This window comes from Mustelus asterias, chromosome 6 (assembly GCF_964213995.1).
Source record: "Mustelus asterias chromosome 6, sMusAst1.hap1.1, whole genome shotgun sequence".
Classification (NCBI taxonomy): domain Eukaryota; kingdom Metazoa; phylum Chordata; class Chondrichthyes; order Carcharhiniformes; family Triakidae; genus Mustelus; species Mustelus asterias.
The window spans coordinates 113,213,746-113,226,345 of NC_135806.1; the positions used below are offsets into that span (position 1 = coordinate 113,213,746).

At 48.4% G+C, this 12,600-nt stretch overlaps 1 protein-coding gene across 1 annotated transcript in view; it reads left to right on the forward strand.

Moving 5' to 3' along the window:
- pde8b (phosphodiesterase 8B) overlaps positions 1-12,600 on the forward strand; it is a 316,839-nt gene that overhangs the window by 230,376 nt on the left and 73,863 nt on the right. The gene's annotated exons all lie outside the window — the stretch shown is intronic.

Below are 12,600 nucleotides of genomic sequence, written 5' to 3' on the forward strand. Positions count from 1 at the left end.
CTGATGGAAAATTCAGAAATTTCAGACCAGACAATCAGGAGATCTGTCCAAACTACACCCAAGTCACAACCGCATCTCAACCTTTGGGAGAGTATTTTCCCACTCTAAGAGGACTCCACCAATCAAACCCGATGTTGTTCTGCATTTCCTGCTGATAGGCTCATGAATGAGGTTCTGATTATTGTTCCCACAGCCACTTCTCTGTATAGGCCCCCCTATTGGCCTGGGCCTGCACTGTAACTCTATGTGTTTCATTGTAAGTCCATCTCTGCCCAGGTTAGTATTCCACCATGGCAGATAGTGATATTTGAATTCAATAAAAATCTGTAATAAAAGTCTAATAATGACCGTGCAACCATTGTCAATTGTCGTAAAAACCTATCAGGTTCACTAATGTCTTTTAGAGAAGGAAATCTGCCATCTTTACTTGATCTGGCCTACATGTAACTCCAGACCCAGAGCAATGTGGTTGACTCTTAAATGCCCTCTAAAATTGCCTAGCAAAGCTACTGAGTTCAAGGACAATTAAGGATGGGCAATAAATACTGGCCTAGGGAAGGAAGATAAAAGATGGGCATGGTACCCTCACATATAGATCCATAGAATCCAGTCAATGTGAGCATTGTGAAGTAGAAGGTCAGGAGGAAGACATTGCAGCTTGTGCATCAGGAAGGACGAGGAGGAGAGACAGGACAACCAGGTACCTACCTGTGAATAGGTGTACAGCCCTAGCACATATTTCAATATGAAGGCGAACCAGTGATGAAAGCAACTGAAGAGAAGCTGTGAGGTGGTGACAGACATACGTTGCATGGTCCAGGAAGTACTCGAGCCATAATCTATTGCCCCCATGCCTTACCGGTGGCTGTAAAGATAGCCACAGGATCCTGTCTGGTATATTCCACAGTCACATTAAAGCATTAACTAATGCCCTGTTTGCACTTGTAGGCATCACATTAATTTTCCTATAGACTTGGTGTTTCAGACAGCTTCCCTCAGGTGCAGGGTGTTACTAATTGCATCCATGTTGCCATAAAGGCTCCAACTCAACCTAAAGTCCTTCCACTTATTCATTGTACAGGTGGCTTGTCACCACAACAAGGTCCTCTGGCTGCTGCTACAACTCCTTCATAATAAGGAGTTCCCAGCTTCCTCAGCAATTTGAGTCGCCAATGCAGATCCGTGGTTAGGCTAATGACTCCCTTTGGAAACCATCAAACTGCGGCAGAGCATAAGTACAACAGCAGCCACACTGTCATAAGGAGTACAATCAAGTAGGCCATTGGCATTTTAAAGATATGCTTCAGGTGCCTCAGTCGCTCAGGTGGAGCCCTACAATATGCCCAAACAAGCGTATCAAGAATAGTGGCGGTGTGCTGCATGCTGCTTAACAGTGGAGGGGGCTACAAATCGGCGATGATGAGGTGATGGGCAGAGCTCCAATCTTTGAGAAAACTGAGGAAGCTGCTATCCATTCTGTCGAGTCAGAACCAGATGATAAGGTCACCAATTGCAGAGCAGCTGGGAAGCTGTGTAGCCAGGGCTGACGCTGTGCAGATGAGGATCATTACCAGACAGGCCTATGTGAAAAATAGATTGTCATAAAATTCTCTGATCTCACAATCGCCATCAGCCAGTCCCTAGTGAGCAACTTCAACCTAATGAGCTTTTTACATTGACCTCACAATTATTAAGGGGAATGTCCATCCTCCACAACTGAGCTGACTCAGTCACGTTCACACCACTACGATCCTGATTGTCATAACCATGGGCCTCAACATTGTAATGACTTCAGTGAGGTCCATGAGTTAGACCTGCTTGAATATGTGTTCCCTAATTGAGGCCCTTTAAGGCTGCTCAATCAGGGAGCTCTACAGAGACTTATAATGTGGAGTGGCTGGGTCATCAGCACTCAGGTCAAATACTCTGTACTGGGAAGTACTTGCCTGAGTATTGCAAACGATTGTAAATAAATCAGTTTTGGTGAAGGGACACCAGCCTCTCAGAAGTTATTTTAAACATATTCCAAACACAGAGTAATACATCATTCACAACTTGGCCCCCCCTCACATGAACACCAGTGCTTGCAACTGAAATGCCAAAGCCCCCACATACTCCATAATCAAACTGTGCCCACAATTCTGAGAGTAATATGACTTACTCTCTGAGTGCTGATAGAATTGTATGTTCCAGCACACATGCAGAAGAGGTATGTCGCAGAGGATGAACCAGAAAAAGACCAATTTTCCTGTTAGTCAGCTAATCTTCTATCCATGCCAATATATTATCCCCTATACCATGACCTTTTATTTTCTGCAATAGCCTTTGATGTGGCACCTTAGCAAATGCTTTCTGGAAATCTATGTACCATGCATCCTTTGGTTGTATCCATAGCACGTGATTCCTTCAAAGAACTCCATAGATTGCATGTTTCTCTCCATGCAATTGTTCAATCTCTCGTAGTCTGAGCGGTTAAGCCCCTGGGATAATGTGCAGCCCATGATGGTGATGGGCCCTCCATTTGCAGTCCAAGAGCTTCAACTGCCTCAGAGACTCCACCAGATGTCCACACATCTGCTGCTTGGACAAATACTGTGTCCAAAATGTGACTCCTGAGGCTCCATGTTCCTGCCACTGAAGCTTCATTGTGAATTTCCTCCTCCTCTGAGGTGGACTGTGCACAGATGTCTCTGACTCTGACATCTCCCTCTGCATACTGGTGCTATTCCCTTCACCCTGTGCACTGACTCTACACCCAGTACATCACTCCGAGTTGACGGAGTGCGGGCTAGTATGATGTGGAACTACCACCTGGGCCAGTCCTCCTCATGATGCCCAAGGAATGAGGCATCCTGGAAGATGAGCAAGCAGAGCTGGGAGCTCCATGAGACGCAAAATGAGATATTTAGGTTTTTATTTTATTCATTCATGGAACGCGGGCGTCTCTAGCATTTGTTGTCGGTCTCTGTGAGTTGCCTTCTTGAACTGCTACAGTCCCTGTGGTATAGGTAAACCCATAGTACTCTTAGGGTGGGAGTTCCAGGACTTTCACTCAGCAACAGTGATATTTTTCCAAGTCACGATGGTGAGAGGCTTGGAGGGGCACTTCCTGGTGGTGGTGTTTTCATGTATTGGCTGCCCTTAGCCTAACGTTGGACAAACGTCTAACCCTTCACATTCTGCAAGCACGATCAGGATTCATGCCACTGCCTTTAACCATGCTCACACTTTCCTTATCCCATCCTCGTACTCCCTCTCATACCAATGTCTTTTTGTGCTCAGAGAAGTGGTGGCATGACCTCCACCATTGTTTACGCCTACAAACCTCAATGCTGAAGCAGAGGTATATGCCAGGTCTCACACCTCAGCTGCAGCATGAAGATATGACCCTTCTCTTGGAGCATTGTATAGATAAGCCAAGCTGCTCACTTTGCCAGAATGCAGCAGATCACTGAACCTTTCCTGGTGCTGAATCCAGGGACACTCATGCTCTCCTGCTGTGCTGAACAGAGCCACATTATGTATCCCAGCCATCTTGGTGACTGCAGGTTGATTTCTTCCATTAATCCTTGAAGCATGGGGCAGTTGGACCCATTCCTTTCCGTGTCTCCTCGGTGTGACATTCTATGAATAAAAATGTACGGTGAAAAGATCGTGAGCCATTCAAATTACAAGGCTCTCATTCACATTTGTGGGCTTACATGCACTAACAATTTGCATCTCATTAATGACCATTGTTAACAGTGTGGTGCGGAGAATAGCTCCATATAAATAATGGTGCCATGTATGTTGTGACTGTGACTCCAAGGCAGCATGGCTGTGCTCTGTGATGCACTAACAACACCCAGAGACGGAATCTGGAATAATAGGCTTTTATTAACTATAAAAGGGAACTAACTCTACAGTAAACTCTAACCAAGGGACCGGACCAGAATGAGGCGAAGGGGAGGAGCAGCCACCTTTATACCCCAGTGAACAGGGGAGGAGCCTCAGGCAGCACCGGTAGGGGTGTGTCCAGTCATCAGGACATAACAGTGGTTATCAGAACATAACAGTGGTTTACCACATTCACCCCCTGTTTAAAAAAAGAGTCCAGCGGGGTGAGATGGGTGGAACTATATATATACAGAGTCACAGATTAAGTCGGTTCGGTGGCTTGATCCGCCGCTGCGACCGCCGTAGTGTAGGTTGCGATGTCAGTTCCGATGGCCGCGAAGTCAGTTGCGGAGATTGCGGTGTCAGTTCGGGTGCCAAAACCCGACTATCGGACCCATCCACAGCCTCGTCCAACTGCCGGGTGCGTGGTGACGGTTCCCAGGGCTCAGGCGAGCTGTACACAGGGGTGAGAGGAGTGAGCAGTGACCCTGGCGCTGTTTGGAGACCAAAAGAGTTTGGGGCTGTGGGGTTGAGGGGCGTAGTGGACTCCGGGGCACCCGCGGGTGCCAGGTCTCGAATCGAGACCGTTTCCTCTCGCCCATCGGGCTACGCCACATAGGCATATTGGGGGTTGGCGTGGAGGAGCTGGACCCTATCGACCAGGGGATCCGACTTCCGGGTCCGAACATGCCTCTGGAGCAGAACAGGGCCGGGGTACACCAGCCACGACAGTAGGGATGTCCCCGAGGACGACTTCCTGGGGAACGCGAACATTCGCTCGTGGGGAGTGGCATTGGTTGCTGTACACAGGAGGGACCTAATCGAGTGTAATGCATCAGGGAGGACCTCTTGCCAGCGGGTGACTGGAAGACCCTTAGACCACAGAGCTAGTAGAACGGCCTTCCAGACTGTTGCGTTCTCTCTTTCCACCTGTCCATTTCCCCAGGGGTTGTAGCTGGTAGTCCTACTCGAGGCTATGCCTTTAGAGAGTAGGTACTGACGCAGCTCATTACTCATGAAGGAGGATCCCTGGTCGCTGTGGATGTAGCTGGTGTAACCGAACAGTGTGAAGAGACCATGCAGGGCCCTGACGACCATGGCCGAGGTTATATCCGGGCAGGGAATGGCAAAGGGGAAACATGAATATTCATCTATCACGTTCAGAAAATAGATATTGTGGTCAGGAGAGGGGAGGGGCCCTTTGAAGTCGGCACTTAGGCGTTCAAAAGGGTGGGTGGCTTTTATGAGGTGCGCTCTATCTGGCCGATAGAAGTGCGGCTTGCACTCTGCACAGACCTGGCAGTGTCTAGTTACAGACCTGACTTCCTCAACGGAGTAGGGAAGGTTGCGGGCTTTAATAAAATGGAAAAGCCTGGCAACTCCCGGGTGGCAGAGGTCATTGTGGAGAGCCTGCAACCGGTCCACCTGCGCGCTGGCACATGTTCCACGGGACAGGGCATCCGGGGGCTCATTGAGCTTCCCGGGCCAGTACAAGATATCGTAATTGTAGGTGGAGAGTTCGATTCTCCACCTCAATATCTTATCATTTTTGATCTTGCCCCGCTGTGTATTGTTGAACATGAAGGCGACGGATCGTTGGTCCGTGAGCAGGGTGAACTGTTTACCGGCTAAGTAATGGCGCCAGTGCCGTAAAGCTTCCGCTATGGCTTGGGCCTCTTTTTCGACAGAGGAGTGTCGAATTTCAGGGCCTTGGAGGGTTCGGGAAAAGAAGGCCACGGGTCTGCCTGCCTGGTTAAGAGTGGCGGCTAAGGCAGTCAGACGCATCGCTCTCCATCTGGAATGGGATGGATTTGTCTGTAGCGTGCATCGTGGCCTTTGCGATATCAGCTTTGATGCGGTCGAAGGCCAGACGGGCCTCTGCCGTCGGGGGAAAAGAGGCGGATTTGATCAGCGGACGGGCTTTGTCCGCATAATTGGGGACCCACTGGGCATAGTACGAGAAGAAGCCCAAGCATCTTCTCAGTGCTTTGATGCTAGTGGGGAGGGGGAGTTCCAGGAGGGGACGCATACGTTCGGGATCGGGGCTGATGACCCCGTTTTCCACCACGTACCCAAGGATGACGAGGCGGTGTGTGCGGAATACACACTTCTCCTTATTATAGGTCAGGTTAAGGAGATTTGCTGTGTACAGGAATTTGTGGAGGTTGGCGTCGTGGTCCTGCTGATCATGGCCACAGATGGTGACATTATCCAGGTACGGGAAGGTAACCCGTAGCCCGTTCTGGTCCACCATTCGGTCCATCTCACGCTGGAAGACCGAGACCCCATTGGTGACGCCGAAAGGGACCCTAAGGAAATGGTATAGGTGACCATCCGCCTCAAAGGCCGTATATGGCCTGTCCTCCGGGCGAAAAGCTGGTGGTATGCCGACTTCAAGTCAATGGTGGAGAACACCCAATAGTGCGCAATCTGATTGACCATGTCAGATATGCGAGGAAGAGGGTACGCGTCCAGCTGCGTGTATCGATTAATGGTCTGACTGTAGTCAATGACCATTCTGTGTTTCTCACCAGACTTTACGACTACCACTTGAGCTGGTACTGGCCTGAATGATCCACTCCTTGAGAAGCCATTGGACCTCGGACCTGATAAGGGCCCTGTCTCCAGCACTATACCGCCTGCTCTTGGTGGCGATAAGCTTGCAACCAGGGGCAAGATTAGCGAACAGAGAGGGAGGGGTGATTTTAAGAGTCGAGAGACTGTAGGTTGTGTGCGGTGGGCAATTTCGAAACTGCTGATTGCAGACGGAGAGCGGGGGAAGAGGCCCATTATAAATCATAGTCACACTCCTCGGGTGGGTCAGGAAATCCAGCCCCAAGAGTACAGCCGTGCAGAGATGAGGCAGCACGAGGAGCCTGAAATTCTCATATACCGTGCTCCTCACCGTCAGGGTCACGACGCAGTATCCGAGGACATTTACGGAGCGGGATTGCGATGCCATGGAGATCATTTCTTTGACGGGCCGCAGGGAAAGGGCATATCGACTCACCGTATCAGGGTGAATAAAGCTCTCCGTGCTCCCACTGTCAAACAAACAATGCTCCACGTGGCCATTTACCTAGACGTCCATTATGGACCTGGCGAGTTGGTGAGGCTGGGACTGGTCCAGGGTAATTGACGCCACTGTCGAGGCATGTGAGAAGTCACAGGCTGCTGACGACGTCGGAGATGGCTGCCCCCGCTGGTCGCACGCGGCCGATGTCGTCCAAGATGGCAGCCCCCGCGGGTCGCACGCGGCCGATGTCGTCCAAGATGGCGGCCCCCTTGGGTCGCACGCGGCCGATGTCGTCCAAGATGGCGGCCCCCACGGGTCGCACACGGCCGATGTCGTCCAAGATGGCGGCCCCCGCGGGTCGCACACGGCCAATGTCATCCAAGATGGCGGCTCTTGCGGGTCGCACACGGCGCTACTGGACCTTGAGGTGGACTTTGCCCGGCAGACCTTCGCATAGTGGCCCTTCTTCCCACACGTGGAGCAGAACGAATCCTTCGCCGGGGGTGCTTTCCTCGGCCGCAGAAGTAGCATTTCGGACCACTGGGGACTGCCGCGGCGGTAGACTTGTGGACTGCACGTGGCGTGGTGTGGATCAGGGGCCCGCTCGAGTACTGGGGAGGTAGTGGCAGTGGTGCTCACGATGCGCTCACGTGGTCGGGGGTGTAAGCTTCGAGATTACGGGAGGCCAGCTCCAACGATTCGGCTAGCGCCACGGTTTTCTGCAGGTCCAGCCCACCCTGCTCCAGCAGCTGCTGTCGGATATAACTCGACCCGATGCCCGTGACATAGGCGTCCCGGATTAAGTCCTCCGCGTTTTGGGCGGCTGATACTGCCGTACAGTTGCAGGCCCGGGCAAGTACCCGCAATGCGCCCAGAAATTGGTCGCACGACTCACCCGGCTGTTGTCGGCGTGTAGCTAGTAGATGTCATGCGTAGACCTCATTAGGCCGCTTGTGGTATTGGCCTTTTAGCAGTTTGATTGCGCCCGTATACGTGTCGGCGTCCCGAATGGTAGCAGACACGACGGCGCTTACTCGTGCGTGGAGCACATGGAGTTTGTCAGCCTCGCACTGGACGACAGCGGAGGCGTCGAGGAAAGCCTGGAAACATTTTAGCCAGTGATCAAAACTATCAGAGGCTCCCACGGCTTGAGGGTCCAGCTCGAGTTTGTCTGGCTTCAAGAGTTGCTCCATCACAAGAAAACTTTAATATAGTTAATAAAATTGATGCACTATCAACACCCAGAGACGGAATCTGGAATAATAGGCTTTTATTAACTATAAAAGGGAACTAACTCTATAGTAAACTCTAACCAAGGGACCGGACCAGAATGAGGCGAAGGGGAGGAGCAGCCACCTTTATACCCCAGTGAACAGGGGAGGAGCCTCAGGCAGCATCGTGTAGGGGTGTGCCCAGTCATCAGGACATAACAGTGGTTATCAGAACATAACAATGGTTATCAGGACATAACAGTAGTTTACCACACTCTGCAACCACTGAAAACCTCTCTGATTTACTCCCTCTTAGGCATACTGCTGTTTTGCCGTGATGCTATGCAGCTTTGAGGGACCTGGTCAAAGGTCAACAGTGTGAGGCACATGTTGAGTGGAAAGAGGGCAATTGGATGATTTTGATTTGATTTATTATTGTCACATATATTCGTATACAGTGAAAAGTATTGTTTCTTGCCTGCTATACAAACAAAGCATACCGTACATAGAAAAGGAAAGGAGAGAGTGCAGAATGTAGTGTTACAGTCATAGGGTGTAGAGAATGATCAACTTAATACAAGGTAGGCCCGTTCAAAAGTCTGATGGCGGCAGGGAAGAAGCTGTTCTTGAGTTGGTTGGTACGTGTCCTCAGACTTTTCTATCTTTTTCCTAATGGAAGAAGGTGGAAGAGAGATTGTCTAGGGTGCGTGGGGTCCTTAATTATACTGGCAGTTTTTCCGAGGCAGCGGGAAGTGCAGATAGTTTCAAAAGATGGGAGGCTGGTTTGAGTGATGGATTGGACTTCATTCACGACCCTTTGCAGTTTCTTGCAGACTTGGACAGAGCAGCAGCCATACCAAGCTGTGATACAACCAGAAAGAATGCTTTCTATGGTGCATCTGTAAATGTTTGTGAGAGTTGTAGTGGACATGCCAAATTTCCTTAGTCTTCTGGGAAAGTAGAGGTGTTGGTGGGTTTTCTTAACTGTAGTATTGCCATGGAGAGACCAGGACAGGTTGTTGATGATCTGGACACCTAAAAACTTGAGGCTCTCGACCATTTCTACTTCTCCCCCATTGATGTAGACAGGGGCCTGTACTCCACTACGCTTCCTGAAATTGATGACTATCTCCTTTGTTTTGTTGACTTTGAGAGAGAGATTATTGTCATCACACTAGTTTCTCTATCTCTTTCTTGTACTCCCTCTCGTCATTATTTGAGATCTGACCCACGACAGTGGTGTCATCAGCAAACATGAAAATCGAGTTGGAGGGGAATTTGGCCACACAGTCATAGGTTTTTAAGGGGCTGAGGGCACAGCCTTGTGTTCAGGATGGTTGTGGAGGAGGCATATGGAATAATGAGCATGGCACTGTTCATCATTCATCCATCCACTGAATCTTGGCAGTTAACTACATGACTGCATAATATCTGTACCAGGTAGCGGTGACAGGACAATGCCATCTCCATGGCTGTGTCTTGAGAATCCACTCCAAGTTTTCTGTAGTTCCATAGAGTACATTTTGATTGTGAAGCAACAATGACAATCCTCCTGTAAGAAAAGTCTGTGATGATCATGAATTCCAGGGTCATCCAACAGTTGGACAACATTTACAGCTTTGACACTCACCTGACCTGGCACTGACATCTCGCCCGAGGCACAGGAAGTTATCCATGGATGACCAACCTCTCAAATGGAACTTTCTGAAGGCCTGCTTTTTATCTGCATCTGATTGCCCAACCCTGTGCCAGTCCAGCATCTGACCCTTCACTACTTCGGCTCACACACCCGACTCTTATTTTGGCCCACCACATCAAAAGACATTCTTGAAGATTTGTCCGTTTCTTTGGGGAAGCCAGGTAAGCAGGCCCTTGCAATTAAGAGAGATGTCTTTGCAGCAGTAGCACCTTTGACACTAGCGGGCACCTTCGTAGCCCCTGGATCTGGCAATCAATTCAAATATCGGCAGCAGGCCCTCCCAACCTGAGAAAAGTGCCAACAGGGGGAGTAATTTGCCCTTAATTGGACTTTTAAGTGGTTCAGTTGGATGCCCAGTGAACAGCGCACAACTAATTTTGTCAGCGATGACAATATTTCACGATGGTTGGAAGACATTAGGCTCCTCTCCCAATGTTTTCCGCCCACCATATTACAAGCTCTTCTGTCTCCCATTGCCTCTCCAACAGGTTGGGAAAAGTCAGCTCATTAAACCAAAGCCTTGTCTGCACTCTCAGGTTAACATAAAACTGGTAGAGCTATGGGAAAAGGACAAAGATGTGCAACTAATTGGATGAGGCAAAAGGGCCCAAATGGTCTCCTTCTGTGCCTAATTAGTCAATGTTAAATAGCACAAATTAGGTAATACTGGTCAACTGCTTAGAAGAGAGGAACATCAGCTAAACCTTCAAAAAGGACTTTTAAAATGATGTCAGGAGGCAGCATGAATATTTGAAATGGTGTTTCGAATAGGTTAATATGGGCAAATGACTTGAAATTCATTCAAGATAGTTCATGTTATGGGAAAATGTATTCCCCTAGATGGATGAATTAAATGGAACTAATCATGTTACTGATTTGTGTGATCGGAGATATGGGAAGCTGTTCAGCATGGAAAGATCATACACCAATGCTGTAGACTGTTCTTTTGAGATTGGGGTTAAGGCATGTTGGACCAGAGTAGGGAGACCTTGGCCGGTATTTTATACTCTTCCCTGTAGTGAGCTTGGAGGTGGGGAGGGCATTTCTTTGGGTGGATTGGGGCCCCCCACTGTCACCTTCACACCTCCATCCTGATTAAGTTCATAGTGGGAAGGCCCATGGACAGACTTCCTGCCATGCCATCAAGTGAGGTCCTCAAGTGGGCAGTTAAGGGCGTCACCCTGCCACTGCTGGCAATAAACAAATTTCAGGCAGGTCTGTTGCCACACAGGGAACACAACGAAGAAACCTGTGCAGGTCACGTTTAGTCTCCTGTGGAGGGGGATCCCTCATTCAAAGACACTCAGTGTTGATCGAGGGACCCAGCATTGGAATGGGAGGCCCGCTGAGAGCCACAGACCTGCTCTCCTGCCAGTACTCACCTGAGTCTAGGGATCCAAAAGGATCCAGGTCACAGGTGGGTGTCTTTCCAGTAACAACTGCCACTTTCCCAGTGGCGCTGCTGAGCAAAAGAGCTGCCAGCAGCGCTCAGCAGGTGGGGCTTTTGCCCCAGGACCCTTGATCGTGGGAAAAGGCCCACTAATGACCTCTCAACTGCCTGATTGTCACGTACTAGCAGGAGTTGGCAACGTAGGTTGTGCACCAGTTCTCCAGTTGAGAGCCAGTAGTCCTGTTGCCTCCATTAAAATCTATCCCGCCCCCAACCCCCTTTCTTCCATCTGATACCAGACTGAGCACTGCTTGTTGCTGGCAATGAGTGAGAAGTGCAAAATTATTTAATTCTTGGTACTGTCAACACTCATTCTCATGAACATCATATTCAGGGAAAATGTATTAAAGCATTTAAACACTTTTTCTTTGGTTAACATTGTCTATAAAAAGTCAAGGTGATCAACAACTTTGGTGATTTACATCATATTTTATTTCTAACTGTAGGTAGGATATTTTTTAACTTTTTGAAGTGATCATGGTATCTTTAAAAATATCTGGAATTTTCTAATAGCTACACATTAGAGATTCTTCATGAAAGTTAATGTATCATCAGGGGCGTTGTATCACATCCAGTTCCGTTATTACCTTAAATCCACACAACTGCATTTTCTAGCAGAAGTTACTGGTCAGTGATCCAACACAGAAACCACAGCTTTCAAATCTTCGATAAAAGGGCTGATCTATCATTCTATTTGTGGTTGAAGGTAGCAATATACCTGCCATGAGGTTAAGCAAAGTATGCTTAAGATAATTATCTGCATTCATGTTTGGGTTACTTGAGCAGCAATTATTGCCTTCAGTCTTATAATATTGTGAACGAGGTCAAGTTCTCACTCAATAAATCACTTTAACTGCTGATTGCCCATTGAATGTTATAGTATATAATGGAATTAATTGATATTGTCTGTCTTTATTATTACGGAACTCACTTGTGTTTAATGATATGTCAATGTAAATCAGCATGCTGTTAGATTTCCAGTGTTTATTGGAATTTCTGTCTCTCTATTCATTAGAATGTCTACACTCTGTGGATAAAAGGTTTGTTCAGTATTTATCTAAAATAATTGAGCTGTTAAAACTGAATCTAATGCAGTTAACAAAACCAGACCCTATTACTTCAAGCAGTCCTTGGGCACTCTGATAACTGGTTAGCCTGTTCTGGCTTCCTTCAGCATTATTTTAGGGACCCATTCGGTATAGCGCCATTCTACTGCACTTTTGTGTTACTCTATAAAATTGGTAAGTTGAGACCATTGTCTGTTCAAGCCAAATGGGATTGAATCCTTATGAGTGCAAAGGAATGGATATGCCCTTAAACCCATTGGAGTATTTGGAGTCAGAATAGG